The sequence below is a fragment of the Protopterus annectens genome, chromosome 13.part0, assembly GCF_019279795.1.
Source record: "Protopterus annectens isolate FY-2018-M chromosome 13.part0, PAN1.0, whole genome shotgun sequence".
NCBI lineage: Eukaryota > Metazoa > Chordata > Ceratodontiformes > Protopteridae > Protopterus > Protopterus annectens.
In genome coordinates, this window is record NC_056747.1 from 368,992,575 (window position 1) to 369,019,262 (window position 26,688).

General features: G+C 42.7%; 1 protein-coding gene across 3 annotated transcripts in view; it reads left to right on the plus strand.

The window, feature by feature from the left end:
• The first annotated feature begins 240 nt into the window (after window positions 1–240).
• The window catches only part of CSNK1G2 (casein kinase 1 gamma 2), a 936,064-nt gene continuing 909,616 nt past the window's right edge, over window positions 241–26,688 (plus strand). The window contains exon 1 of one of the 3 annotated variants that reach the window (XM_044053978.1): window positions 241–514. The gene's annotated coding sequence lies outside the window, so the exon portion shown is untranslated. The remainder of the gene's footprint in view (window positions 515–26,688) is intronic. The other 2 variants (XM_044053977.1, XM_044053976.1) reach the window with 2 other exon arrangements.

Here is a 26,688-nt window from a genome sequence, read left to right on the forward strand (position 1 = left end):
AACCAAACATCACCAATTTTAGAAGGGGTTAAGAAGGACACCGCTAAAATTTCAGACCAAATCGGGGACAGCTGAGAGGTATGAATAACCAACATCCTGTATTATTAAACTTAACCCAGAAATACAACCTTTCCTACATAACAACCGCGAAGTCCCACCTCTAAATAATATTACGCATGTGTGAACAGAACGACTGCTTCTCATTTATCAGTTATCGTAGCGCTTGCGCAAATAATTCGGCGTGCCCAACGTTTTCCCTCATTTCCTTTCTTTCTTTTCTACTGTCAGTCTCGCTTATCCTGGTTTTGTTATTATTCAGGAAAGATGTTACGCTTATGACGTGGCGCTGCAGTCGATGTGGTGGGTTAGTGCTTACGCGAGCGGCGTTGCCTGTGGCCGGGGCTTGCAGGCTTAAAGAGATTGAACAAGAAACGTTGTGAGTAATAATGCTGGAGTACGAGCTTGGAACTGGGTTTGTCCGTGATATGTAGGTGTGAGGCGGTTATGGTCTTAGGTGAGTGAATAACTGTTGCGGAAAACCTCTGGTTGCTGTTACTGAGAGCACCAGGGATTAAGGAGGTGCCCTGTTGCTGCTTACAAACATACAAACATATACAAAGTAAGAGAAGTGGGTTTCTAAATAAGGTAAAGGGAAGGCCTGTGTTCTTGAAATACATTACTTTTGTTTTAAAAAAGTATCGATGATGAATCACTCAGTGGTTGTGTGTATTTTTGTGGAGGTTGTACTTTAATTCAGTTTTGAAATTCTATTGGAGACGAGCTATCGTTCTTTATTTACATACTGATTTGACAGCAGAGCCACTAAACTCTGGATTTGCATAGGTGTATATTTGTACGTATGTGCAGACTTAAGGGTGGTAACTTTTAATATCATTTGCGGTATTTGCGTCTGTTTCTGGGTAGTGTTCAGTGTTTTCCTTTACCTACACTGCGCACAATACACATTTGTTTTCCGTGATTTTTATATAGTGCACTGGGTGTTTGTCAATTTCTTGTGTCCCTGATGGTCAAGACCACCTGTGATACAATCGTTATTTGTTTTTAAAGCATATTGTGAGTGCACCAGCTCAATGACGAGTATGACCACTAAGTCTGCACTTGCACATAGGTTGTATTGCTGCTGGTAACTATGTACGTCTAGGATAACTAGACCTGTCTTGATCTTTGGCTTGTTATTGTTCTTTAGGGCTGGGCTGGTAAAGCTATTGCTGTTTGTGTCGCTGTGTAAGTCCCGTCTTGTTTAGTACATTATTTGGAAGAATGCAATTTGGAGTAAAGTTTTATTTACAAGTCTCACCAAAGCTGCTTGTGCGATTAATTAGCTTGTTTTATTATACAAGCTTTATAGAGTTACATGGTCTTGCATTAAACTTTTTGAAAAATCATTAGAATGCAACATATTCTTTCTCTTATAGAATGTTTGGCTGTAATGTAAGCTATCATCATTGTCCTGTAAGCACAAAATGCATTTTATTACAATTTACTTCAATAGGTGGCCTGATCTGCTGGGCTGACTTACTGGCACCATACAAAAAGGTTACTTAATGGAACTGGACAGCAAATAGGCCAGACTGGAAAAATTGTTAGAGAAAATTTATTTTAAAATGTTTCTTAAAAATGAAGGGTTGTGTATAAATACATTCACACATTCTTTCCTTCCTACATTAGAAAGACCTTGGCCTCTGTTACTTACATAGCATAAGTCTTGGTAATAATTAAAATATTTTTCTGTTCATGCTGCTGGTTAACATACTTTAAGGTGTACAGTATCTAGTTAACAGCGTGCTGCATAGGATGCAAGTCTTGTTTACTGAAGTCTTATGTATTTATTGACTTATGTAGTAGCATCTGTTAATACATTGTTTGAGGTACATCTTCCTGGCCCTGGACTAATTTAAGCATATTTAAAATGCAGGGTCATTATTTAATAGTAAATTCAGTGATAGAAGTACCATGCATATAAAAGCTGAGTTGACTTGTATGTACCCTTGCCTTTTCCTTTCCATGCCATGCCCAAAGCCGCTTTTAGCTCCTCTCTTGAGTTGTATTGTACCAAGGTTTTAGGTCCTACCACCATTTTCATAAAGTAATGAAGTTTGTTGCAAGCTACTGTTTGCCCCTCCCATCTCATTCCACTCTTCCTTATCACCACCTTTTCTTGCACTAAAACAAAACGGTTCTTTAAAATTTCTCCTCCTTGTTTTTTTCCCCTGTTCTAATGTGTTAATTCTGTGCTGTATAAAGATATAGCATCATAAAATGTATGTATGACTGCATTATACAGCAGTGTTTATTTTTTTGTAAGTATCTTATTCTGTATGTGTACAGTAGTGCCACATTTTCCATCTCAAGTTTGTGTTTTAAGATATATGTGTGCAAGTGTTAAAAAAATTGTCGCTCATTTGCACTGTTATAGTGCGGGCTACCTGCTGGATCCCTTATGAAGATGGACATGGTCTGAGTAGGGACAACCTGGTAAACAATGCACAAGTAATCCTGGATTGCCATGTCTATGTTATAACCCTGACATTGGTAACACAGTTCTGTTGGTACATCTGAGCTCTTACTAATAAACTGGTTTCCATTCTTTGGTATTAAAGGGGATGCTTCTTATCTAATGTAAAATTAATGTCAGTAACTGGTTCTGGTACAGCAGAGTCCATATTACAGTAATGCTGTCTTTCTTACACAGTAGTGGATATTTGTCAGTTTTTTTATGACTTCATCTTCTTGACTCTTCATGTAATTCTTTTAAAGAGACCTTCCTGTGGTGCAACTGACATTCTGCAGAAATATAATCATAGCTGGAGCAAACAGTGACTCTTACAACTCAAGATGGCCCATTTCTCCTTTTATATACTTATTCCAATTTTGTATGGACTCTCAGCAAGCTGCTTTGTGGTGATGATATTGCAACTGATAACTGGTTCTGTAGTAAATCACTACAGCTAAATGTCTTCATGACTAATGTCATACTGTTTGGCATAGTACGTACATGACATGACTGCGATGGGTAGATTGATACTCCTGTTTCCACAGCTTCAACGCAGCTTACACTAATGTGGCAACTTTTACAGATGAGGGCCCAACCTTTTGTAAACTGGGTAGGTGGGCTAGTCGTAACCATTTTATAACCACAGCCAAAACCTAAGGCATTACTAACAAAGAGAACATAATGCAAAAGTATAATTTTAATGGAAAGTGTTGACACAGTACTGTTATAAAAGTATATATGTTGCAAAACTTTTTTTTTAATATGCAGACAGATAAAAGGCAGTCAGATTTAGAAATAAGCAGAGGAGAGAACACTCAGATTAAGCAGTAAAATCGGTGATTATGAAATCGGTAATCAGTGTCAAGTAAAATAAAAAAATGAGTAACAGTTTTGAAAGTGGTACTTTTTAGATTCATTAGGGTGTAGGTTTCCATTTTAAATAGTTGCATCTCAACTATCAGACAGTAGCAGACATAAGTGTTTTTAATAAGAGTAATTAATTTAGTTCTCGGAGAAGCAAAGTCCCTGTCATTGCATATGTTTACAGGAAGATTTATTCTGGTAGCAGACGTCATTTTATTGAAACTTTTTACCAAAGGCCGAGGTAAAATGTTCACTGTAGTAAGTGTTATATCTGATGTTGTAAATCTTTGTTCATACGTTACAGATAGGACCTCGGTTCTGTCCTCTGAACCGATACTGCCATTTTCCAGCTTGCGCAGGCCAAAAACTCTCAGCTAAGAACCTACCCACAATGTCCCTCTCCTAGATACTCCAGATCTCGTTTGCCACGTTCCTAGTCAGACGTGTTAGCCGTCTCTTTCAAAGCTCGAAGTAGTAAGTTGTTTTTCTAAATTACTACATCTTTAGTCAAGTTAGCTTTTTCTCACTGTCGCCTATACCCTTTTTGTTACTGTCCTTCTCGCCTGTCTTTGACAGGCCTTCCCTTTTTACTAGTGGTATTTCTTAACATAACATTACTGGTATTTTTCTTCATTATTTTTTCTGTAGGATAGCATTGTTTCCTTACCATATCAGACAAAGCTAAGTTGTGTTTTGAACAGTGTGACAAGTGTGGACATAAGATGCCTAACTCAGATGCACGTCAGTTCTGTCCTACTGTTTGGGCGTGGATCATATTAAAGCTGACTGTGACATTTGTGCTAGTTTTAGTAATCGGACACTAGCAGAACGTAAAAATAAATGTTTTTTAAAAGGTTTTCTCAAGACAACTTTCTTGGAGGCTCTATCTGGGTCGGAAGTCTCACCCCCCTCCTAAGACCAAAAAATATTAGGAAAAATGGAGTCACTCGGATCTTGCATCTCCGTCAGTTACGGAACCAAGTCAGCTCCATGTTTCGCCAGCACCCTCTGTGCAGACCTCCTTGGCACCAGGATCTGTGCCCTCTCCCTCGGTGCCGACCATGGTATTCACTCCTGTTTCGGTTCCAACCATGGTACCACTGACTTCGGTGTCATCCTTGGTTCCCACATTAGCTCCAATGACTCTACATGCCTTGGCAACATCCCTGGCCATGGTGCCGACAGTTTCTTTAGCTCCAAAATTGGAATACCTGCCAAGGACAAGATATTCTCCAACTTATGACCCTTTTCTGGGGCAGAGGTTTAGTCACTTTCTAGAAAGACCTGATTCCCCTTCAGCAGCCTCCTTTAGATCCACTAGGAGTTTTTCTGAACTAGACCTAGTGCGGGTTGTGGACCAGCTTCTGAGAGCTAGGGGATTGCCCATTCCACCTAGACCTTCTCGTCCCTCCTAGGCAGTGATTCTAGTCTTTTAGGTGAGTCTTTTAGGATGACTGAAAAAGGAATCTGACTTATGGTGGTATATTATTAGCAAGGATATTTAAAATAGTGGAACAGTATTTGTACTAATGATGCATTAGAACAGAATAGTATTGATTTGGGGCTTACCTTTTAACGTCTTGGAGCAAAAAATCTGGACAAAGCCATAAATAATATGGGGAGGAGGGGCAAAGGCCCAAAAGTAGGGACAGTTTTTAAATACTGCTCATAGAAAATTAGGAAGTTGATAGAATAACAAATTTTTCTGAAGGGTATGAAGTCTGAAACTCAAATGTCTGTCATTATTTTCTGACTTCATTTATTACTCGATGAATTGCCAATGATTTTTGCCTTATATTTTAGGTCTGTTTCTCAGGCAAATCTGGACATTCTGGGAAAATCTGTACAGTTGAGAGGTATGATTTGAGGGTTGCTGACAAAATAAAATGTATAGCACTTGAATCAATTTGAGTAGGATGGCAAAATCTGCAAGAAGGGCAGATAAACTGGTCTATATTACGTTATCAAATACTAATGTATTCGAAAACGTAATAGTCTACCCATAAATGTCGGTCGTAAAACTTCGAACATTTACAAAAAATACAAACCCACACCCAAGCAAACCTTTTCAACACTGTAAGCAGGGGGGCAAGCCCCCTGCACCCCCTACACCCCTCGCTACTTAAATATACCAACTCTGAGATCGCCATACAGTGCAGACAATGGAAAACTTCCATTTCCGCACTGTACGGAGATCTCCATTGAAATGTTCATTGTACGACTTCGACATTTACGGGTCGACTATTACATTTTTGAATACGCTAGTATTCAATAACATAATATAATATAGACCTCAGATATGCATTTTTAATATGAGAGTCTACTATGTCAAGAAAAAGAAGTTATGTTTAAAGATCATGAAGAGGAATCCAAGACTAGCATTTCAGCTGACTGCTTATTTGAGAGAGATTGGGATATGAAGATTTGTAAGGTGCATGGTTCTTCAGAGTCATTTAATAAACTTTATAGTAAACAGTCTTGAAGAAAATAATTTGAAATTCTGGTTTCAGTTTCTGGATGGAGATAAAACAAGTACTTTAGAAAGGCTCCTAGATGGATATAATATAAGAGAGTTGGTTAGATATACAGGCTTCTAGAGAATTTGTAGCAAATTAATTACAAATGCCATTATTCATAAATACTAAACCCATTTCTAAAATATTAGAATTTTTCTTTCAGATCAATAGTGATGTTTATGAAAATCGTACTTATCAAGATATTAGGATCTGAGTATATGGCTTTTGACGTCTCATTGGAATTATTATACTGAAATAAAGAAGCATTTTCAGACGTTAATAAAAATTATATTTAAGGTGTACAAGTAATTCCCCATCATCTAATTATTGCAGAATCAATAACTGGAGATTTTTTTTACATGGAAGCTTTTTAGCGTCACATAAAGTAGCACGTTTTAGTAAAAATTAAAATGTAAGATGCTGGAGATGTAATGGACAGTTAGTGGCGGACTGGAAACACATGATCTGATGTTGTAAATCTTTGTTTATTCATTACCATTTGGACCTTGGTTCCGTCCTCTGAACCGATAAGGCCGTTTCTAAGCTCGCGCCAGCCAAAGACTGTCAGCTAAGACCTACCCATAATGCCCCTCTCTTAGTTCCTTCAGATCTCGTTTGCTGCATTCCTAGTCAGACGTGCTAGCCATCTCTCTCAAAGCTAAGTAGAAAATTGCTATTTTTAAGACAGCTTTTCTTAAATTTTTTTTACTTTGTAGTCAAGTTAGCCTTTTCTCACTATCGCCTATAACCTAGTTCTATTCCCTACCCTTTTCCTTGGTAATTTTAAATTTTACCATTTTTGGTACAGTGGCACTGTCCCTCTTCTGCCTTTGACAGGCCCTTCCTTACCATTTGTGGTATTTTTTAAATCTCTGGTATTCTTTCCCTTATTTTATTTTTTTTCTGTAGGATAGCTGCCTTGCCTTATGTCAGACAAAGCTAACTTCGGGTTTAAACAGTGTGACAAGTGTGGACGGAAGATGCCTAACTCTGATACACATGCTCGTTGTGTCTACTGTTTGGGCGTGGATCATATTAGAGCTGACTGTGACATTTGTGCTAATTTTAGTAATTGTACAGTAGCAGAATTTGTGCTAATTTTAGTAATTGTACAGTAGCAGAATATAAAAATAAATCTATCCTAAAAGGATTACTCGACACCTTTTTCGGAGGCTCTGTCTGGGTCTGAGGTCTCACTCCCTCGAAAAAAAAACAAAAAACACAAGGACAAACTGAGTCTCACTGTTCCTGCATCTCCATTAGTTACGGAACCGAGTTGGCTCCATGTTTCGCCGGCGCCCTCAGCGCAGACCTCTTCGGCACGAGGCTCTGTCTCTTCTCCCTCGGTGCCGTCCATGATATTCGCCCCTGTTTCGGTTCCGACTTCGGTGCCGTCCTTGGATCTGACATCGGCTCAGATGACTGTACCTGCTTCTGCACCATCTCCAGCCATGGTTCCAACAGTTTCATCGGCTACAAAACTTGAATACCTGCCAATGACAAGATCCTTCCACTCCAGTGCATACTGTCTTGGTTCTGACAGCAGTGTTTTCCCTGTCTGCACCGTCCACTCTTGCTGCATCAGCTCCAGTGGAACCGATGCTCTCCCGAAGCAGTGCTTGGACCATCCGTACCTTGGTACCTAGACCGGCACCTATTTTCTCGCTGGTGCCGTCTGTGTCCATGGCTCCTGCTTCCAGTTCTCTGAACCCCTCACCTGGAGAGTGGTTGGCTCCTAACAGCGAGGTGTGACCCCAGTTCTGGACTCCCATCCCTCCTCAGTTGGTCCTGCTGTACCAGTAGTGGACTCAGTCAGCACCAATGTCATCAGTGTTAGAACCCTCCCCTAGTATGCACCTCTCCCAGCCCTGTATTTCGGGATCCTGGGCATGGGAGTCACAAGAACCCTCTTTGAAGGGAACCCCTTCTCCGGAGTCCTCCTCAGAAGATCCCATTGGGGAGGCACCCCGGAAGAAACAGTACAAGAGGAAGCACCTTGATTCACCAGAGGAATCTATCACCGGAGACACTGATTGTGATGAGGGGAAGGGTCCCCACAGTCTTCCCCAGACATCTCATTTGGAGACGCTCAAAATCCTCAAGCAGTGGGGGAGACTGGAAGTCCTATAACCCTTCTTTGAGGAATCTGTGTTCCTGCAGGCCTTCCGTGTCTGGCCATCTACTTCCTGGGTGACTCTACCAGCAGATGACCTTGTTAAAGTCATTGTGCAGCATGTCTGGAAGGCCCCAGACAACGAAGAACTTGTCCCTCTAGAGGCCTGACATAAAATTTTATCTACACCTGAAGACCAGCCCTACTGGTCCTAGCAGTTGACAGTTAATTCTGTGGTCATGGCGACAGCCACCAAGAGGGAACTGGCAGAAGATAGTTCCACCGTCCATCCTCCAAACAGAGTCCAGGACCATGGACAGACTAGGGAAACGGACCTATGCTTCAGAGACGGTCGCCATTCGGTCACTGTACTATCTGGCACACTTTTTTTACTCTCCTCCAAAGAGACCTAATTTCCGAAATGCCTCCCTCCTTGATTGGGTACTGCCTGATGAGGTGCGTGATACTGTTGCCTCGCAGCTAGCTATCCTTGAATCCATCTCGAACTCCTCGAAGCGTTTGATGTCTCACTCCACCGAGGGGGCAACTTGAGTTGCCGCATCAGGCGTTTTCATGAGACGTAATGCTTGGATGTGGTTGTGTGACTTCACAGACCCCCTTTAAATCTTCCTTCATCAATGCACCTGTCGACGAAGCTGCACTTTTTGGACCCAAGGTACAAGACACACTTACTCATAGTGAGACTGAAAGACCTTGTCTGCTGTGGGCATACGCCTTTCCAACCCCCAGAGGTCCTACTCCAGTTATCAGAAGGGAGGAAATATGTGGTTCAAGAAATCCCAAGGATCATTTTGTGACACTCGTGGTGAACATTTCCCCCCTGGGCAGAGGGGACAGCTCATATGGGAAACGTTCCTTTCGGGGTAGAGGGGGTCCGCTTAACCAGGGTGCTAGAGATTCTTTCTCCAGCAGACCCTACCAGCCCTCCTGAGCAGCGGCCTGATTGCTTTCCTCTGGAACCAGTTGGGGGTCCTTTTTCTCTGCATCTACCAGCCTGGCATCTTATTACTACCTATGTTTGGGTGCAGAGAATAATATCCAGAGGCTACCAAATACCATTCGATTTAACTCCCATCTCCGATGTACCACCCAATCAGAGGAAATTAGCAGCCTTAGAAGTAGAAAAGCTGCTAAGGAAAAGTCATCCAACCAGTACCACCAGACCAGACAGGATCCAGGTTTTACTCTAGGTTCTTTTTAGTGCCAAAAAAGACAGGGGATTGGAGACCAATCCTGGATCTCAGTCTGTTGAACAAATTTATCAAACTTCAAAATTTCCGGATGGTCACGATACAGTCCATTCTTCCCTTCCTAGGGAAGGATAACTGGATGTGCTCTGTAGACCTCCAGGACGTGTACTACCACATAAAGATGGATCACCGCTCCGGGAGGTTTCTCCGCTCCTGGCTGGGAGCCAATCACTACCAGTTCAGGGCACTGCCATTCGATCTCTCGAGAGCCCCACGAGTGTTCACCAAATGTATGGCAGTTGTGGTAGCTCATTTTTGACTACAAGGATTTCAGGTGTTTCCCTATCTAGACGATTGGCTCCTTATCGCTCCGATGACTAATCCTCTTGCACTCATGGTCTCGCTCTCCGCTTGGGGATTACAACCAACAAGGACAAATTTCAATGTCTCCAACGAAGACACTGGAATTCATTGGAGCAGTCTTCGACGCAACATCCTGTCAAGTTTCTCTTCCCCCCTCACAGGTTTTCGAGCATAACGCACCAAATCCAAGACTTCTTCCTCAGACCTATGACCAACACGTCTTGTACTGCAACTCTTAGGCTCCATGGCAGCTGCCATTATGTTACCACTAGTGAGACTGCACATGAGAATCCCACAGTGGCTCCTTTCCGCACAATGGTCGTTGCTAATTTACCCACTCAACCACATGTTAAGTCTTTCAAAACCGTTGCAAGGAAGAAATATTATGGTGGATGAACCCACAAATGAATCTTTGTCGACCGTTCTGTCTTCCACAGCCCACGACCACGGTGACCACAGATGCTTCCCTGTTAGGGTGGGGGGGCATTTCCAGGGAATGACTGTCCAAGGCACCTGGTCCCCCATGGAGGCCAATTTGCACATAAATGTCTTGGAACTCGGCAGTTCTCCTAGCATTGCAAGCGTTCCATGCATCCCTACCCTCTGGGACCATTGCAATTCAGACAACATGTCTGTTGTCTGGTATATCAACAAGCAAGGGGGAACCAGGTCTTACCCCCTGTGTTGGGATGTCATGAGGATTTGGCACTGGGCGATAGCTTCCAACCACTTCCTTATAGCAGCATACATTCCCAGGAGTTCCAACCTTCTTGCAGACAGTCTGAGCAAGAACATCCTGATGCCTCACGAGTGGTCCCTCAACCCTGTAACAGCAGATCGGATCTTCCAATGCTGGGGCAAGCCTTGCTCCGACCCCAAACTTACAAATGCAGAAGCTACTTTGCCCTGACCCCTCCCCCCCTCAGGGGGAACCACCGAGGGATGCTCTTAATGCACGATTGGCCACCTGGTCTTCCCTATGTCCTCATCTGATTCACAGTCCGTGGATCCTGGATCATTCACAAGACCTGTTTTCCCATCCTTAAGGACTGATTCATCCGAGCCTGCACAGTCTCAAGCTCACAGTTTGGTTCCTTCACTTCCAATGATTGCCAGGCTGCCTGACATCCCATCTCCTGTTCGTGAAATTCTTCTGGCTTCACACAAACCTTCCACTAGGAAAGTTTATTCTAGTAAATGGAATAGGTTCTCTATTTGGGCCAAAGATTAGAACTTGGACCCTTTCTCTATGCATATTCAAAAGATCCTACAATACCGGACTACTGTTTTGCATGCAGGAGCCTCAGCTTCGATCACTGTACATTTAGCAGCTATCGCCAGTTTTCATAATGATCTTGATAATTCTTCAGTTATGTCACACTGCCTATGCAAGACCTTTTTGAAAGGAGTATTACATGTTAAACCTCCGGTCAAGCCTCCCTTAGAACCTTGGGACTTGACTTTGGTAGTTAAGTCTCTCACAGGTTCTCCTTACGAGCCTTTTGATTCATGTGATTTGCAATTTTTGTCATGGAAAACCTTACTTCTAGTAGCACTTGCCTCAGCGGGAAGAGTATCTGAGCTGCAGGCTTTGAGTGTCAAGAGTCCTTACTTGATCTTCCAAATGGACAGGGTGTCTCTTCGTACTGTCCCTTCTTTCTTGCCCAAGGTCATTTCTGGCTTTTCCATTAACCAATCTATTGATCTGCCGGTTTTCTTCCCTCAGCACACTGAGGGGAGTACCTTTTGCACACCCTTTATGAGCATCGACAGCTTCGTTATTTGGACAGGACTAAATCTTTCAGGAAAACAGATCAATTGTTTGTGGCCTTTGCAGGACCCAGATTGTGTAAACCTGTTCCCAAAGTGACTTTATCCTCCTGGCTTAGAAACCTACCTTTATCTACCAACAGAATAAGCTATCCTTGCCTTCCAGAATAAAGGCTCATTCTACCAGATCTATGGCGACTTCTATAGCATTTCATTCCAGAGCCTGTTTGGGTGATGTCTGTACAGCAGCCACTTGGGCAAGACCTCATACCTTTATATCTCATTACAAATTGGATTTGGCCTCCAGAGGACGAGCATCTTTTGGTTCTATGGTGCTCAGGAATATCCTTCCTTAGGGCCACCCAGGACTCCAGTAGCTGGGGACTTTGTTCTAATGGTAATGAATAAACTGGGAGGGTGGTTTAATGGCTAAGGTGTTTGCCTTACAAACACAAGGTGCAGGGTTTGAGTCTCACAAGGGATAATTGGCTAGGCTTAAAATGGCTCGCAAGGGCAGTTAGCTTAGTACTAAACTATGAACTATGAACTAAGATTTACATCATCAGATAAAGAAGTTATGTCTTACCATAAAGTTCCATCTGTGTTGTAGATCTTTGTTCATTCATTACTTCCTGCCCTCCTTCCCCCTGCCTGGAATCCTGGTGGACTTCAGAAACTCCTGGTTAGGGTATTTGTTCAAACAGAGCCTCTTCCTATTTTTTCTATTACTATACCTATTATCTTAGAGTGGGCAAACACGATATGAAGTAACTAGGAGAGGGGCATTATGGGTAGGTCTTGGCTGAGAGTTTTTGGCTGGCGCAAGCTTGGAAACTGCCATATCGGTTCCGAGGACGGAACCGAGGTCCTAATGGTAATGAATGAACAAAGATCTACAACACAGATGGAACGTTATGGTAAGACATAACTTCTTTATTTTAGAATGTCAAATGGTTGTCCCATTTTGGGAAGAATTTAAAAATTTTACTAAAGCCTTATAGTCAGACAGTTGTAATATAACAAATTTTTTAATTCTTTTTAATGTACCAATTCCGAATCCTGTCTCAAACTCCAATGCCTCTCTTATGGTCTATTCTGGCTTTTGCCAGAAAGGTAATTACAATGAACTGGAAAAATAAAAATCTCATCCTTTTTTCACATTTTGTTTGTCTAGCAAAAAGTGTTTGCAACAAAGAACTACAAACTATATGTAATAGAACTGTGAATGTCACTTATAAGAAGTTGTACTGGCAAAAGCTTAAAGACTTGTTAGAAAAATATTGTTTGAGATCAATATTTGTTGTGGATTTTGTAAATAGCTTTGTTTTTATTGGTTGAATTTGGAATTTTAAATATTGTATTTTCTTTTTCTACTTTGTGAGTTTAAAATGGAATAAAGTTTTTTTTTTTGGGGGGGGAGAGATTGCAGAACCTAGCTTTGTTTATTTGTGGGTTTTACACCTAATTTTACTTCGTATGGGGGGGGGGGCACAGCCATGGGTGCTACACCTAATTTTACTTCGTATGGGGGGGGGGCACAGCCATGGGTGCATTACTGTGAATCGTTCTGTGCATCCTTTACTGTTGTTGCTACAGTGGTGCCATGAATAGTAGTTAGTAGAAGTAATATCCTTTCATTTCCCTGTGCAGTTTATGAATGGTGTGCACCGTCACTATTGCTTGTTTTCATGCTCATATAGGAGCTTTAGCACTGTCTCAGAAGTTGAGTTGGCTTTTTTTAGCTAATGCAGGGTCCTGCCTCTCATGTACTATTTTTTTTATACATTCCGTATTAGAATGGTGTTATGCAGCTGCTGTTGCACTTAGGCCCAGGTTGTGATTGAAAAGGGTCACTGTACCAGCCCACCTACCCAGTAACTAAATGAATAATGGTAGTTATATATTGTGTATAAATGTGTAAAGTAAAGGCCTCTTTTGCTCCACAAACATCTTTGTTTGACATGGAACATTTTACTTATGAGAAAAGGTTACACACAATTGTTAAATGATTGGTCCTAATGCCTTAGGCTTTTGTTCTTTCACCAAACAAAGCTTTGAGTTTGCCAGAAACACCTCATTCCACAATGCGCCACAGTGTTCCCACTTTCCAGTTCTTTGCTGCCAGACTAAGTCATGGACAAACTCTAAAGTGGCTTGAGCTGCCTTTTGGTGTATTTTTCTTTCATGTAATTCTGACTACCTCTTTCTCCTTTATTCCCTTTAATTGTATTCCATTATTCATAAAACTTTTTAGATAGTTTAGCTTTCTAGTCAGAAGTTGCCATCATTGCCGTTTTGTCCAAGTTAGCTGCTTTTTCTATCATTTTTTAAAAGAATATTTCTGTTTTTGTCTTCTGTGGTGTTTCTCATTGTCAGTCATCAAGTCTTTAAGTTGGGCAGTCCTCATTTGTTCTGCTCTGGTGATTCCACCTACATCCAAGGCTAGAGCTGTCCTGGGGGGGGGCATCATTCTTGCAGCCATGAGGATGCTTTGTGCTCTTGCTGATATCTGGCAGGAACATCTTTTGTTTCTTGAATGACTTAACCTTATCTGTGGGGCAGAAGTGAACCCACCTCACCAAGGTGACACACAGTACCGCACTGGGAAAAAATAAACTGCATCACTGTGGTGACCTATAGTGCTTCCCCTTTGCAAGTGTGTGCTAATGTACTCTTGCTTTTGTGACCACTCATTGATGGTTGATGAGCCCAAAGTCATGGCTGCCCCTCTCCATCATAACCCCTTCTCCAGTGGTCACTGGCAATATTTATGGCTGGCTAGCCCTCCTCCCAGGGTGTGCCCACCCATTCTCCTTGCCTGTGCCATTAAGTCTCAAAATCACTACTTCAACTTGGATCACCTAGGCTGTAGTCTGGGCTTTATTGCTATATGCTACTGTCACTGGTCCAGTATTTCTTGTTTTAGCATTCTGTTTCAGCATCTACCCCCCCACACACACACACACACATGTATACACATTTTGATAAGGATCATGGGATTTACAGCGGTTTCTGCAAGAAGAAAATTCCTCCCCTGGGCAAGTTTGAGGAGTGCATTATCTGCTTAAGTAAAATACATTAGCTTATTTACATCTACATTTGTGCAAAACTTTTTTTTTTTCTATTTTTGCAGGGTTAAATATTGTATGATTTGGGTTGACTTCTGTGGTAGCTTGGCCCCTGTAAGCCCTGATCTCACCAGTGCATAGTTTTTTGTAGGATAACAGAGGTGTTTAAGCCCTCAAGACTAGGATCACCAGGTGAACCTACTGGCTGTCAGTTTTGATGAGGATAGTGGATGTAGGTGCCACCACTTCTGCTACCAGAGGATAACTTAATAAGTTACAGGGTGGACCTACTTCTGTGCACAGGCATCCTTTTGACAATCCACTGTATTCTGTTGGACATGGTCCCACCCCATACAAACCAGGTGACCAGGATCAATTAATGGCTCTGGCACCTGTAGGAACTGAGGAATGAAAAAGCTTTGCCTGCTTGCCTCCCTTTAGTGAGGGTGAATGGTATGGCATGGGTGACCTGTTGTCTTAGTGCTAGAGGAGACCAGAGTTATGAACAGTGGCTCTTGACTAGCCTAGCTACTATTCATAGCGCTGGTTTCCTCTGGTACTATGAGAACAGCTCACCCATGCCATAGCATTTACCCTCGCTAAAGGGAGACAAGCAGGCAAAACTTTTTCATTTCTCTTTTCCTCCTGTCGGTTCCTACAGGTGCCAGAGCCATTAATAGATTCTGGGTCACCCGGCTTGTAGTTGCCTGGATGCCAGAAGAGCTAAGTTAGTAAAATGGATTCTGCTTAACTGGGCCCTTCCTTTTTACATCTGCCTCAGCCTTCTGAGAAGCCTTCTGTTGTGTTTTTCAGAAAGAAATCTAATAGTTCTTGTAAATGGCTTAAAACCTCAAGCACATGAGGATACTTTCAAAAGTGTCTCTAAAATTTGGAAGTTTTTTTGTGCTGTTGCCTAATATTTTTAAGCCTTGAATGTTATTTGCTTACCTGTTACAATACCAGACAAGAAGTGTCCATTTTACTGGATTCAAGGCCTGCCAAAAACTTTGTGTAGAGGCAAGACTGTAACCCTGCCATCTTTAACTACAAGAAGTTTGTCATGGCTTTTTTTCCCTCAAGGCTTATGCAAGTCTTTTCAGTGCTCCTTGCCTTCCTTTGTTGCAGGAGACAGCGAGTCAAACACTGTAATTTCCCCCAAAGCACAGAATATCAAAAATTTCCTCACTGCTGCCACAGCCTATGGACCTGGACCTGAGGATGCCTTTGACCTGTTGAATGTCATTGCTGCACCCACATCAGTGGTCAAGCCTTCATGTCATTCTTTGCTCCAGCTGTTTCTGACTTCAGTTCTGCAGTCAAGTTTCTGTACCTGACCCTAAGGCTGCAGGTCCTGGTGCTGGCTTTGGGCTTGAATGCACTGCATCTTTGTCAGTCTCTGCTTTTCATGCCAGTGTTGAGGCCATTGGGCTTTCTGCAGATGTTTTTGACTAAGGTCTTCTTGAAGCAGATGCTGACTGCTACTTCTGTCTTGATACTGACTACTACTTCTGTCTTGATACTGACTAGTTGATACTGAATCGGCAACTGTTGGGTAATGGGAGTTATTGGCGACCATTATTGCTCTGCCCCCTCCCAGTCCCCATGACATAACATTGCCCATTACATTATAAGTACAGGCTTTACAGAGTATAAAGCTTTTGCATGCTGTCATGCAAAAGAGGCCCACAACTTTCTGCAGCTCTCCAGGCCATTTTCAACCAAGAGAAGCATTATGTTCCTTATCTTTGGACTTGATGTGAAGATTTTTAGGATGGTCATGTGCTACAGTAAGCATGTGGATTTGTCCATCAAATCACCCACAGCTGATTTTATAAGGAGTGTACAGATTCTGCTACATCATCTCCCATTATTTCCTCCACATAGGATGCTGCTGTTTGCTTTGAAGTCCACCTTACAAACTGGGTAGTGTCTCCTTTGGCAAATATTTTGAGCGTAATCATTGATATTGTATGGGCAAATCTGATAGAAGCTCCTGTCTCCAAGAAAACAAAGCATGCCCTAGTCCCTTCCAGGGACTCGGTCAGAGAATCCTAAACTGGGCCCTTTGGTTTCAGCAGCTGGTGTCGGGAGGGTTCCCACACCTTTGGGCACAGTGCTTCAGCCACAAAATAAGATGGTCACAGCAGTAAGCTGCTTAGGTAAGTATGTGTGTAATATATATACACACACACAAACTGTCATTTTGATCTAAAATAATATCTAAACATGCTTTATCTAACCCAGCATAACTAAAAAAAAAAAAAAAAAAACACTTTTTTGTGAGGGGCTTCACCTCGCATACCTTCCTAACTTACAACTCCACGATTACACTGTAGTGGAAGAAAGGAGGGATGTCCACTGGCACAATTTATTTATTTATTTATTTATTTTATTTTACATTTGTTAACCGGGAGAGTCCGACTGGATACATGTCCGTTTTCAGCGGAGGCCCGGGGAGAAAAGTTCCAGGTACATAACAGACATATGAACATTGTTAATGCAAAAAAAGGAAGATAGTTGAGTTCTAAATACAATATAAAGATACATTACATCTTGGGGAAAAAAATAACAGCAACATATAAAAAAAAAACCATAGGTCAGTTACAAAGGTGAGGCGCCTTGTTAAAAAGCGGTTAAGGATAGTGAGGTAAGAGAAGGGTAAATGATAGTGGTTAATCAGGTTTGGAACAGGGACATTGCCAGAGTGTGTTGAGATGGGGTTTAAGCTTTTTTTGAATTGTAGGAGTGAAGGTTCTGAGGTGAGCATGGTCGGTAGGGAGTTCCACATTTTACCTACAAAGTTTGAGAATAGAGAATCCCCAGCAGAATTATTGGCTTTGGTAGTTTGAGCTAAGATCTTATTGGAGGAGTGTAAAGATTGCAGGTTAATATAGGGGTGAATGATGTTTTTCAGAGCTGGTGTTTTCTCTGGGTGATGCAGTATCTGGTGAGCCGTTTTGAGTTTGTTGAAATGGAGTTGGCTGGAAAACTCTAACCACCCTAGTTGCTTCAAGTTAGTGCAGTGGTGCGTTCTAAAGGTGGAATTTGTGGCAAATCTAGCTATGTGATTGTAACAAGAAGCAAGTTTGTTAAGGGTTGTCTTGTTTAGGTTTGTAAAAAGGGGGGAGGCATAGAAAAGAGTAGATAGTAGGTGTGTGCTGGCAATTGTAATTTTAGCGTGAGGAGTGAGAAAGTGTTACTTTGTAGAGAGAGCCAAGCTTTTTATTGACGGTTTTGATGGTTAGATTGAAATGGGTGTCAAATTTAAGGGGTGTCAAATTTAACGGAGCTATCAATGGTAACACCTAATAGCTTTGTGTGAGCTTCTGGTGATATAGTGATTCCATTGGAGGATGTAATAGAGAAGGTGGGGGGAAAGAGTCTTGTTAGTGGGTGAGAACTAACAAGTTCTCACAACAACTGACAATACAATGCAGTATGATAAAGCAAACTGCAATATTTTTATAAGTCTATAAGAAAACTACCACCAGTGAACAAAAAAATCAAACTTTCCTTACCAGTATCGTAACTGGCAAAATGTACTGGAGATTGTCATTGGATCAGCTTATGAAATTGCTTTTTTAGACCATCAGTAGTGACCATCACGCTGGTGGATGCCTAGCCATGCTGTGGTTATTCTTCCACTTCACACTCGCTCGAACAGACAGACATATACACACACATGGATACTCTCACTAATGGCCACTGTAGTGTCCAGTCCACCTACTGCATATGTTTAGATTGTGGGAGAAAAACAAGTATATGCAGTTTGTATGAATATATTTATATTAAATGTGTGTTTGTGGTTAGCAACAGCTCTGTGGCCTTGCCCATCTGGTCCCCTAGCCATGCTGTGGTTATTCTTCAACATCACACTTGCACGAACAGCCACACACACACACACGTATGCATACTCACACTAATGGCCAATATAGTGTCCAGTCCATCTACTGCATATGTTTGGATTGTGGGAGAAAAACAGAAGTATATGCAGTTTGTATGAATATATTTTTATTAAAATGTGTGTTTGTGGTAAGTAACAGCTCTGTGGCCTTGCCCAACTGGTCCCCTCTGGAGGCAGTTATTCTCAATCTGTTGACATGGAAGTTGATAGCCTAAGATGTATGAGTCGTTGCCTAAGCTGTATGAGTTGTGGTAGTTGTATCGATGTGTAACAAAATTCCCTTTCTCATGACTCGCACTTTTTGTCTTCCCCTCTGCACTAGACATTCCATCTGAGCAAAAGAAATGTCAAGAAATAAGTACCAAGTCTGCTAAAGAAAAAAAGTAACAAAGGCCATCCAAGAGATCCCAGAAGACCAGAAGGGATTCTGAATGTTATTCTAGATTCTTTTTAGTTCCAAAAATGATGAAGGACTTTAGGTCAGTTATTAGATGGCTTAAATGCCTTCATCTTGGGTCATGATGCATGCATACAACACATAGTAAAACTGATGTATAACCTGGGTGTGATGACATAGGCAGTACAATGCATTTGACTGGCCACACTTTGCATCAGACTTGATGGATATGATACAGTCATAATCATTTGCACAGTGGTGGGCCACAGTGGCAGGTGATAACTCTGTAGGCCAAGGGTCATGGAAAGTGGATGTAATGCTCGCTCAGATGTTACAGTTTGGGAGGTCCGGGATCACTACTTGCAGAGGTGGAGAAGAGCTGTGGTGTTACAAAAGCTGGCTACATGTAATGTGTTGGCCTGATTTTTAGGGGCTTAATGGAGTACTTTGTGACAAAAGAGTAATAGTTTGGGGGCTTTCACAGTAACCTTAATGCAGTGTTCCATGTTGGGAAGCAGTAGATGTAAGATGTCTAAGATCCAGACAACAGTCACGGGTAGATGTGGTACTGTCAGTCTGGTGGGAATAGTGATGGTATAGAATTGCATGATTGGAAATGAGTGGGCTGGTGGAGCCTGAGATGCATCTTTGACCACAGCCATGAGACCTGGGTTTGCCTAGATGCATTGGCCACTGGTGCCTGAGGCAGTAGTGATGCGGTCTCCAAAACACTTTGCATTATCTGTGTGTGGGTGGTCTGTGACTGTCCCACTTATGTCTGATCCTTTACACAGCCAGTATAACCACCAGAGGTACAACGAATGACGGTTGTCTGTCCCACTGATAGATGCACCACCAAAGATATGAGCAGTTCTGTTCATCCCACCCATACGCCCATCACTGTTCAGGCACTGTACATCATCCCATTGGCCATGAAGGTGTTGCACATCATTATGATGGCAGCACAGCTCATTCGCCAACAATACCATGGTGTGTGTAGCAGATGTTTCTGCATGGTTAACTGACTTTGACATCTGATTATTGATGCCAGAGGTTGTACCTGGGTCAGGGAGAGACCTAGTGTCATAGTGACAGTAACCATCCAGACTTCACATCCCTGCAGTATGTGCATGCTCATCAGAAGCAGTATGGCTAATATATACCATCTAGGGTGGTAACTCCCCGTATAGCCTGGGTGTGGGGGTAACAGTTACAGGATGCTTAGCATTAAACACCGATGAGGCTAGTAGTTGGGCCTGCTCCTCCACTGTCCCTTCTATTGCTGGGGATTTATGTGAACCCACCAGTGTTAGTTTTGTTGACGGTACCCCTTTGTCATTTGGAGGTGTCTTATGCACATTGCCATCATGATCCACCATGGGTGTCCTGCTGCCATCAGCTGTTCTCTCATGCTGGATTCTTTACTAGTGGAATGTCTGAAAACAAAGGTAACATACTGTGGTAGTACTGAATCGTGCTTCAGCCCCCCCCCGAAACAATGGCGCACATACTGGTTTGTGACAGGTTGTGAATATCATGTGTGCATATGCGTATGCATATTGTAGTGCAGGGTGTGGTAGTTGCAGCTCATACATACCTGCTGAGGTGTTTTACTGACTGCACCCCCCTCATATGTAGGTCACTGTACAACATGAAAAATGTATCTGGTATTACTGATTTGATACATCCTGTACAGGCAACTTGTGTTGTCATCCCCAGCCTAGCTGAGCTAAACATCCAAGCTGTCTCCAGGTATGGGGGCTTATTCACCCTTTCTATTTAGGGATGGCAGGAACTGTACCACCTCTGAGTTGCTTCTGTGTGAGTGATCCTGATCCATCTCCAGTGATGAACGTGTTACTGTAAATGTCCCATGCCTTGGTGTTTGGCATGCAGTAGCAGATTGTTACCCTTCACCTCACCTGTACTATAGACCTATTGTGCTCGCAGCAGTGAAGTCCTGCATCACTTCCTGTTACACTTGGTACAAGAATGACCCTTTTTATATGACTGTCCTTGGCGGACCTATATCTGTGTAGCACCCAGTTTGGTGTCAGCATTACAGTCCACAGTCATGCTGTGCCCCTCCCCTTGTATGTGCTTATTTTGTCCCTGTCTTAGTCGTTATATGCAGTCATGCCTTTATGTATGCACAGAGGTCATTGAATCCTCTGTACCATGTCTTGCCATCTGTGTAAGTAGTGTACTCCTATCTTTCACCCACAACTGGACATGCAACTGTCATGCCTTTGTACAAAAGTTATACCCAAAACTGTCATTTTTTTTGTACTATGTTCTCTATCACAGTCCCCCCCTACCCCCAAGCTGGATGTGCAACTGCCATGCCTTTGTGATGTGCTAATTTGGGAATCATAGGAAGTTACTAGGCTATTGGCCCTGAGGCCCTTACAAGTCTAGCCAAGAATTTAGCCCATGTTCCAACAAGTCAATACCCTGTGCCACTGTCCAGCAGGGGCATAGGTGGAATCCCAGAGGTGTATTTTCCATTCCCCATCCAGTTATCTAGGTTGCGCTTTAAAAAGGTTTAATGAGGTACTCCGCTTTATGTGGAGAGAGAGTCTATTCTTGCCCATCATTTGCTGGTTTCTTTCTGTTCTGTTGCAAACATCCACCATGGGTGTTCAGTATCGTGCAGAAATATATTACTAAGTGTTTTGCCTTCCATCAGTATGCCTACATGACAGTGCAATCTCTTTCAGTGAAGTCCTGATTATCATGAAGTGGCCTCCAGAACATAATGACCTCATGTTACATCTTACTAAAATGGGCCTCATAACACAGTGGTTATGCTCATTGGGTCAATCAACACACTTGAACTTGCTATAGTCATGCATTGCACAATCACAACCAAGCAGTGCTAGCCTGCTTGCCTCTGCATGTCCTGGTGCTAATAAGATTTTTTGCAGTCTGTACTTGTGCACAGAGCTTGCTAATCTCATAGTGTCATGACTGTGCATTATGGTTGCTTTCACTAATGCAAAATTGCTGTCATACGATGCACGTCATATTGTGTGATGATCTAATGTGTGGCTGTGAGCACGGGGCTACTGTTTTGCTTTAGTAGACATTTTTTTCCTTCACTGGCACTTTGGGGGGCATCTGCTGGGTCATTATGATGGCCCATTATACAAGTTGGATTCTTAAAACTAGTTTGCCAGAATGATGAGTGATGCCATGTCTTCTGATACAGTGAACCTGACCACCTTCTCCTCTGAGAGACAGAAATTGCAGATAGTGTGTCAACACTGCACTCTGAGCACTATGTTAGTAATTTTCTTTTTTTAATATAACAACGAGGCTGTAAAAAGAGTAAGTTCTTCCTACTTTCTTTTACAGTGGTCAAGGAGCATAGAATTAACAGGGAAGCCTGCCTCAGAAAGCTTAAACTCCTCTCTCAGGTTCGATGTACTATTTATCTTCTAGTCATTGAAGCAGTCGTTTGACTTGCTGGTTTTTGAAAGATGGATATTGTGAAATGGTGAGTTAAAAACCCTAAAAGAAAAAAAAAACTTTTTGCCGAGGGGACTAGCCCCCTCTGCACTGCTCATGTGGGTAGCTCCGCCCATCCCTCTAAATTGTGTATACCAACTCCACAGTTGCACCATGATGGAGAAGTGGGGAATGATCCCAGAAAGTGCTTCCCTGTCATGGTATTGGAACTAAAGCCTCCTGCCCACCAATACTGCAACGACCTGTAATTGTGCCACAAGATATGCATACTTTGTGCATTACAGTAGTGTGAAGCTTTCTATCATACATGTATTCTGTTTTTCTTGTCCATCTCTGGTAGATGCAGTTGAGTGATGGCAGGCACCTCAGTGTGCACTAGTTTCATATCTGTTCTTGGCTTATCTGCACTCTCCAGGTCTCCTACTCGGTTAAAGAATGGTGGTCACCCTTCTGAATGTGACCTGGAGTGCTTGCTGTTAACTTCTGTGACCACCATCAGGAAGGAAGGTGGAGGCTTCTCTTCTGAGAGCAACCTGGCATCAGGTGTGGGGCTGGTTGCATCTGTGTGCCAGTTGGATGCATACCTTGGTACCATGTGGTGTCTCCTGGCCTGGTAAATTAGATTCATATAACCAGCTAGCCCTGACTAACTGGCTACCATGGGCAGAATGTGACCATGATGTCAGCCAGGGAAATGACTGATGTCTTGATAGGCTGTTCTCTGGGCCAGTTTGGCATATTCCTTATACCCTCTCCCCTCCAATCATCCATCCAGGTGTTTTCCCTCATTAATGTGTCAATACCTGTAACTTGTTTGTATTCAGAATCTCCATTTCCTCAGTTGTTCACCATCTGTACGTCTGTGTCCCAACACTGTTCTCCCCACCTTATGTATCCATCGCATCCATATCAGTATCTGCACTTAGTGATTGTTTGTCCCACCATGCTTCCTTCCATTCTACCTTCATCCTTTCCACACATACTCCTTGTAACCTTTTCCCACTTAGTCTGTCTCCATATATAAATAAAAAAGGGGTGCCTGTCCTACAAAGAAATCCCTTCTTCACCCCCACCTGTTATTTCTTATGGCTGACTGTGTTTTCCTCAGTTTGGTACTCCCACTCTTCTTTACCTTAGCTGCCTCCCATTTTCCTTCCCATGATAATGTGGCAGCACTAATTTGCTGCGTAGCTCTTTCTCAGAATATTGGCACTATGGCAGGCCTAAAACATGGCAAAGCCGCTGTGGGTCATGTCGCACAATGGAATCTTTCTTTGTACCACATACAGTGCTAAGTATTAGTGTTTTTTGAATACTCTCTTTCTCGAATACAACATTATAACAGGCAGGTTGTCTTAATGCATTCATTTTTTATATATATTTATATATGTATATATGTGTGATATATCTGCATTTTACACTGTTTATTGCACTTTAAGTTACTAATTGTTGCAAATTGTTTCTGTAGGCTACACACTAAAGTGCGCTAGCCGATTTAAAGCATTTATAGCATTTACTGTCTGTTTTTCTCCTTGTCTCTGTAAAAAAAAAAAAAAAAAAAAAATATCTCTTGTTTTCCCGCCTTACTGAACTAGAGTAGTCCAGTTTCAGAGTTGCTGATCCCTGGGCTTTGTTTTTAGTTCCTGTTACTGATCCATTGCCTTATTAGGGAGGAGGGAAGTTTCTTTGCTTACCAGTGGGAGTGGGAAGCACTGAGCAGCCTTTCTGTCCGATTTGGTGAAGTTTCAGCCAGAAACTAGTAGTCCATTGGTCGTTTTGGGCCAATTCCTAGCTCCTTTCAGCCCCTGCTATAAAACACGCTAAACACGCGTTTTCCAGCTTGTACCAACTCAGCACAGATCCTCGTGGTGGCCTGCAGAGTGATCCAAGCAGCAGAGAGCTAAAAGAGTGACTTTCTACCAGATATAAGTATTTTTTGGCTTTCCCACTGTTATTAAGCTAGCGACTGCATTTCACCTGTTTTACTGCTACTTTAAGTGATTTCTGCATTTTACACTGTTTATTGCACTTTAAGTTACTAATTGTTGCAAATTGTTTCTGTAGGCTACACACTAAAGTGCGCTAGCCGATTTACAGCATTTATAGCATTTACTGTCTGTTTTTTCCTTGTCTCTGTAATAAAACAAAAAAATCTCTTGTTTTCCCACCTTACTGAACTAGAGTAGTCCAGTTTCAGAGTTGCTGATCCCTGGGCTTTGTTTTTAGTTCCTGTTACTGATCCATTGCCTTATTAGGAAGGAGGCAAGTTTCTTTGCTTACCAGTGGGAGTGGGAAGCACTGAGCGCCCTTTTTGTCCGATTTGGTGAAGTTTCAGCCAGAAACTAGTAGTCCATTGGTCGTTTTGGGCCAATTCCTAGCTCCCTTCAGCCCCCTGCTATAAAACACGCTAAACGCGCGTAAGTGCGATTTAGCTGAGTTCACTGTTGCACACAAGAGCAGCGGTTAAACAAGGTTAAACTATTTGGCCCATCTAAATTCCACTCTTCCAATTTTCCCTTAGAACTACCTTCCTCGAGCTGTACTGCTGATCTAACCAGCATATCCTATAACTGAAAAGTTCATCTCTACTTGATTCCCAAGTAGACTATTCTCTATCTGTAAAGCCTAGCACTTACTCCTACAGTACTTGCACCTTGATAAAGCACTCTTATTATAGATAGTACCCCACCAGCCTAAAACCCACTTCCCCGGAGTCCTTTGAAAGTCTCTTTATCTACTACTTCTAGTATGTCGAGGGATCAGTTGCTAGTGTCCTCTCCAGCTCAACTGGTGAACCTGGGAATATTGAGGCAATGTTACAATTGCCTCATGTACACTGAACAATCCTCTCCTTCTCCCACAAAACACAAATACATGCGAGAGATGCAACTATACGGCCAAACTGGAGGCTGAGCTCTCTCAACATAGGACTGGCAAGACCAGACAGGAGGAGAAGGTAACCACACACAATACATACCCAGTCACACATGGTACCATCACAACTTCAAATCATACACATACTCACACAAAGACATACTCGGAGGCTCTGATCAAAAATTTACCAAAACAGCAGAGGCCACCAAAGCAGACACCCAAACAACTACCACCTCACGACCCAACACATGCAACACATAGACCACACAGTCAGTGTCAAACAGTCACAGCCCTTAAGGCCAAACAAAATGCCAGACACACTTGTCATTGGTGATTCCATAGTCAGACACACTGGCGTCCCGCTCACCAGACTGAGTAAAGAGAAGGTCACAGTAAGCTGCCTGTCGGGCTAGAATCCGCCACATAACGCAAGCACTCAGGTCTCTCAACAGCAGGTACAAGTTCGACTCAGTCATTGTCCACGCTGGTGTCAACGACCTGAGACGTACCTCCTTGGACTACATGAAAGGGACATCGAGGAGCTCTCTGATAATGTAGCCCAGGCAGGTATGAGCCTGACCTTGAGCAGTATCGTACCTTCACCTAGAATGATGCCACAATACAGTGATAAGATGATCAGCTTTAATAATTGGCTTAAATTCTGGTGTCATTCAAAGGGGATCAATGTCTGTCTGCCTGGGATGACATGCTGGACAAGCCACGCTGCTTCAAGGGACGGCTTGCACCTGTCACCCTGGGCTTCGGATATTGGCAAAGGCTCTTGCCACCCCATAGTGCCTTTTTAGGCAAGGCTCAAATTCTAAACCTACCACCCTAGAACACCAAAAAGAAAAAAAACTAAGGGTAATGCTGCTCAATGCCAGAAGTCTCAATCTCAAGATGCACGCACTCGAGGCCCTTCTCAATATGGAGAACATCGATGTCTGTGCTGTGACAGAAACCTGGTTCAAGGCTCCTGAGAGCACCCCAGCACTAACAGGTTTCACCTCATATCATGCGTTCCGGCCCCAAAATCCGGACAACACCAAGAAAGGAGGGGGTGTCCATATTCATAAAGGACACCCACACCTCAAGGTTGGTGGCAACGCACGATGCATCGGAGACCATCCAGGTGCAATTAACCATAGGCAAGACTGCTCTGCAATTTGTAGCATGTTACAGGCCACCCTCTCAAACTCAGGAACCTCACATGGCCTTCCTGAAAACATTGGAGGGGATGAATGTATCTCCAAACACCATCATACTAGGTGACTTCAACTACCCTAATATAGACTGGGAACACTACTCAAGCTTGAACACTCTAACCCAAAGATTCCTGGAGTTCATAAACTCAAATGCCATGGAACAACTAGTCACCATCCCCACAAGAGGAGAAAACATACTTGATCTCATCATCACGAACACGGGATCAAAATGTTCAACACCGGAAGTATACCCCTCACTGGTGAGATCAGATCATAAACTAATCTCGCTGGAGGTCCTCATCCCGCCCCACCTGAAACAAAAAGACCACAGTGAAAAACTTCTCAAAAGCCAATTTCACACTTCTAAAAACTAGTGTGGTCTCCTTTAAGGCCCCTGAGCCAGTGGTAAACATTACT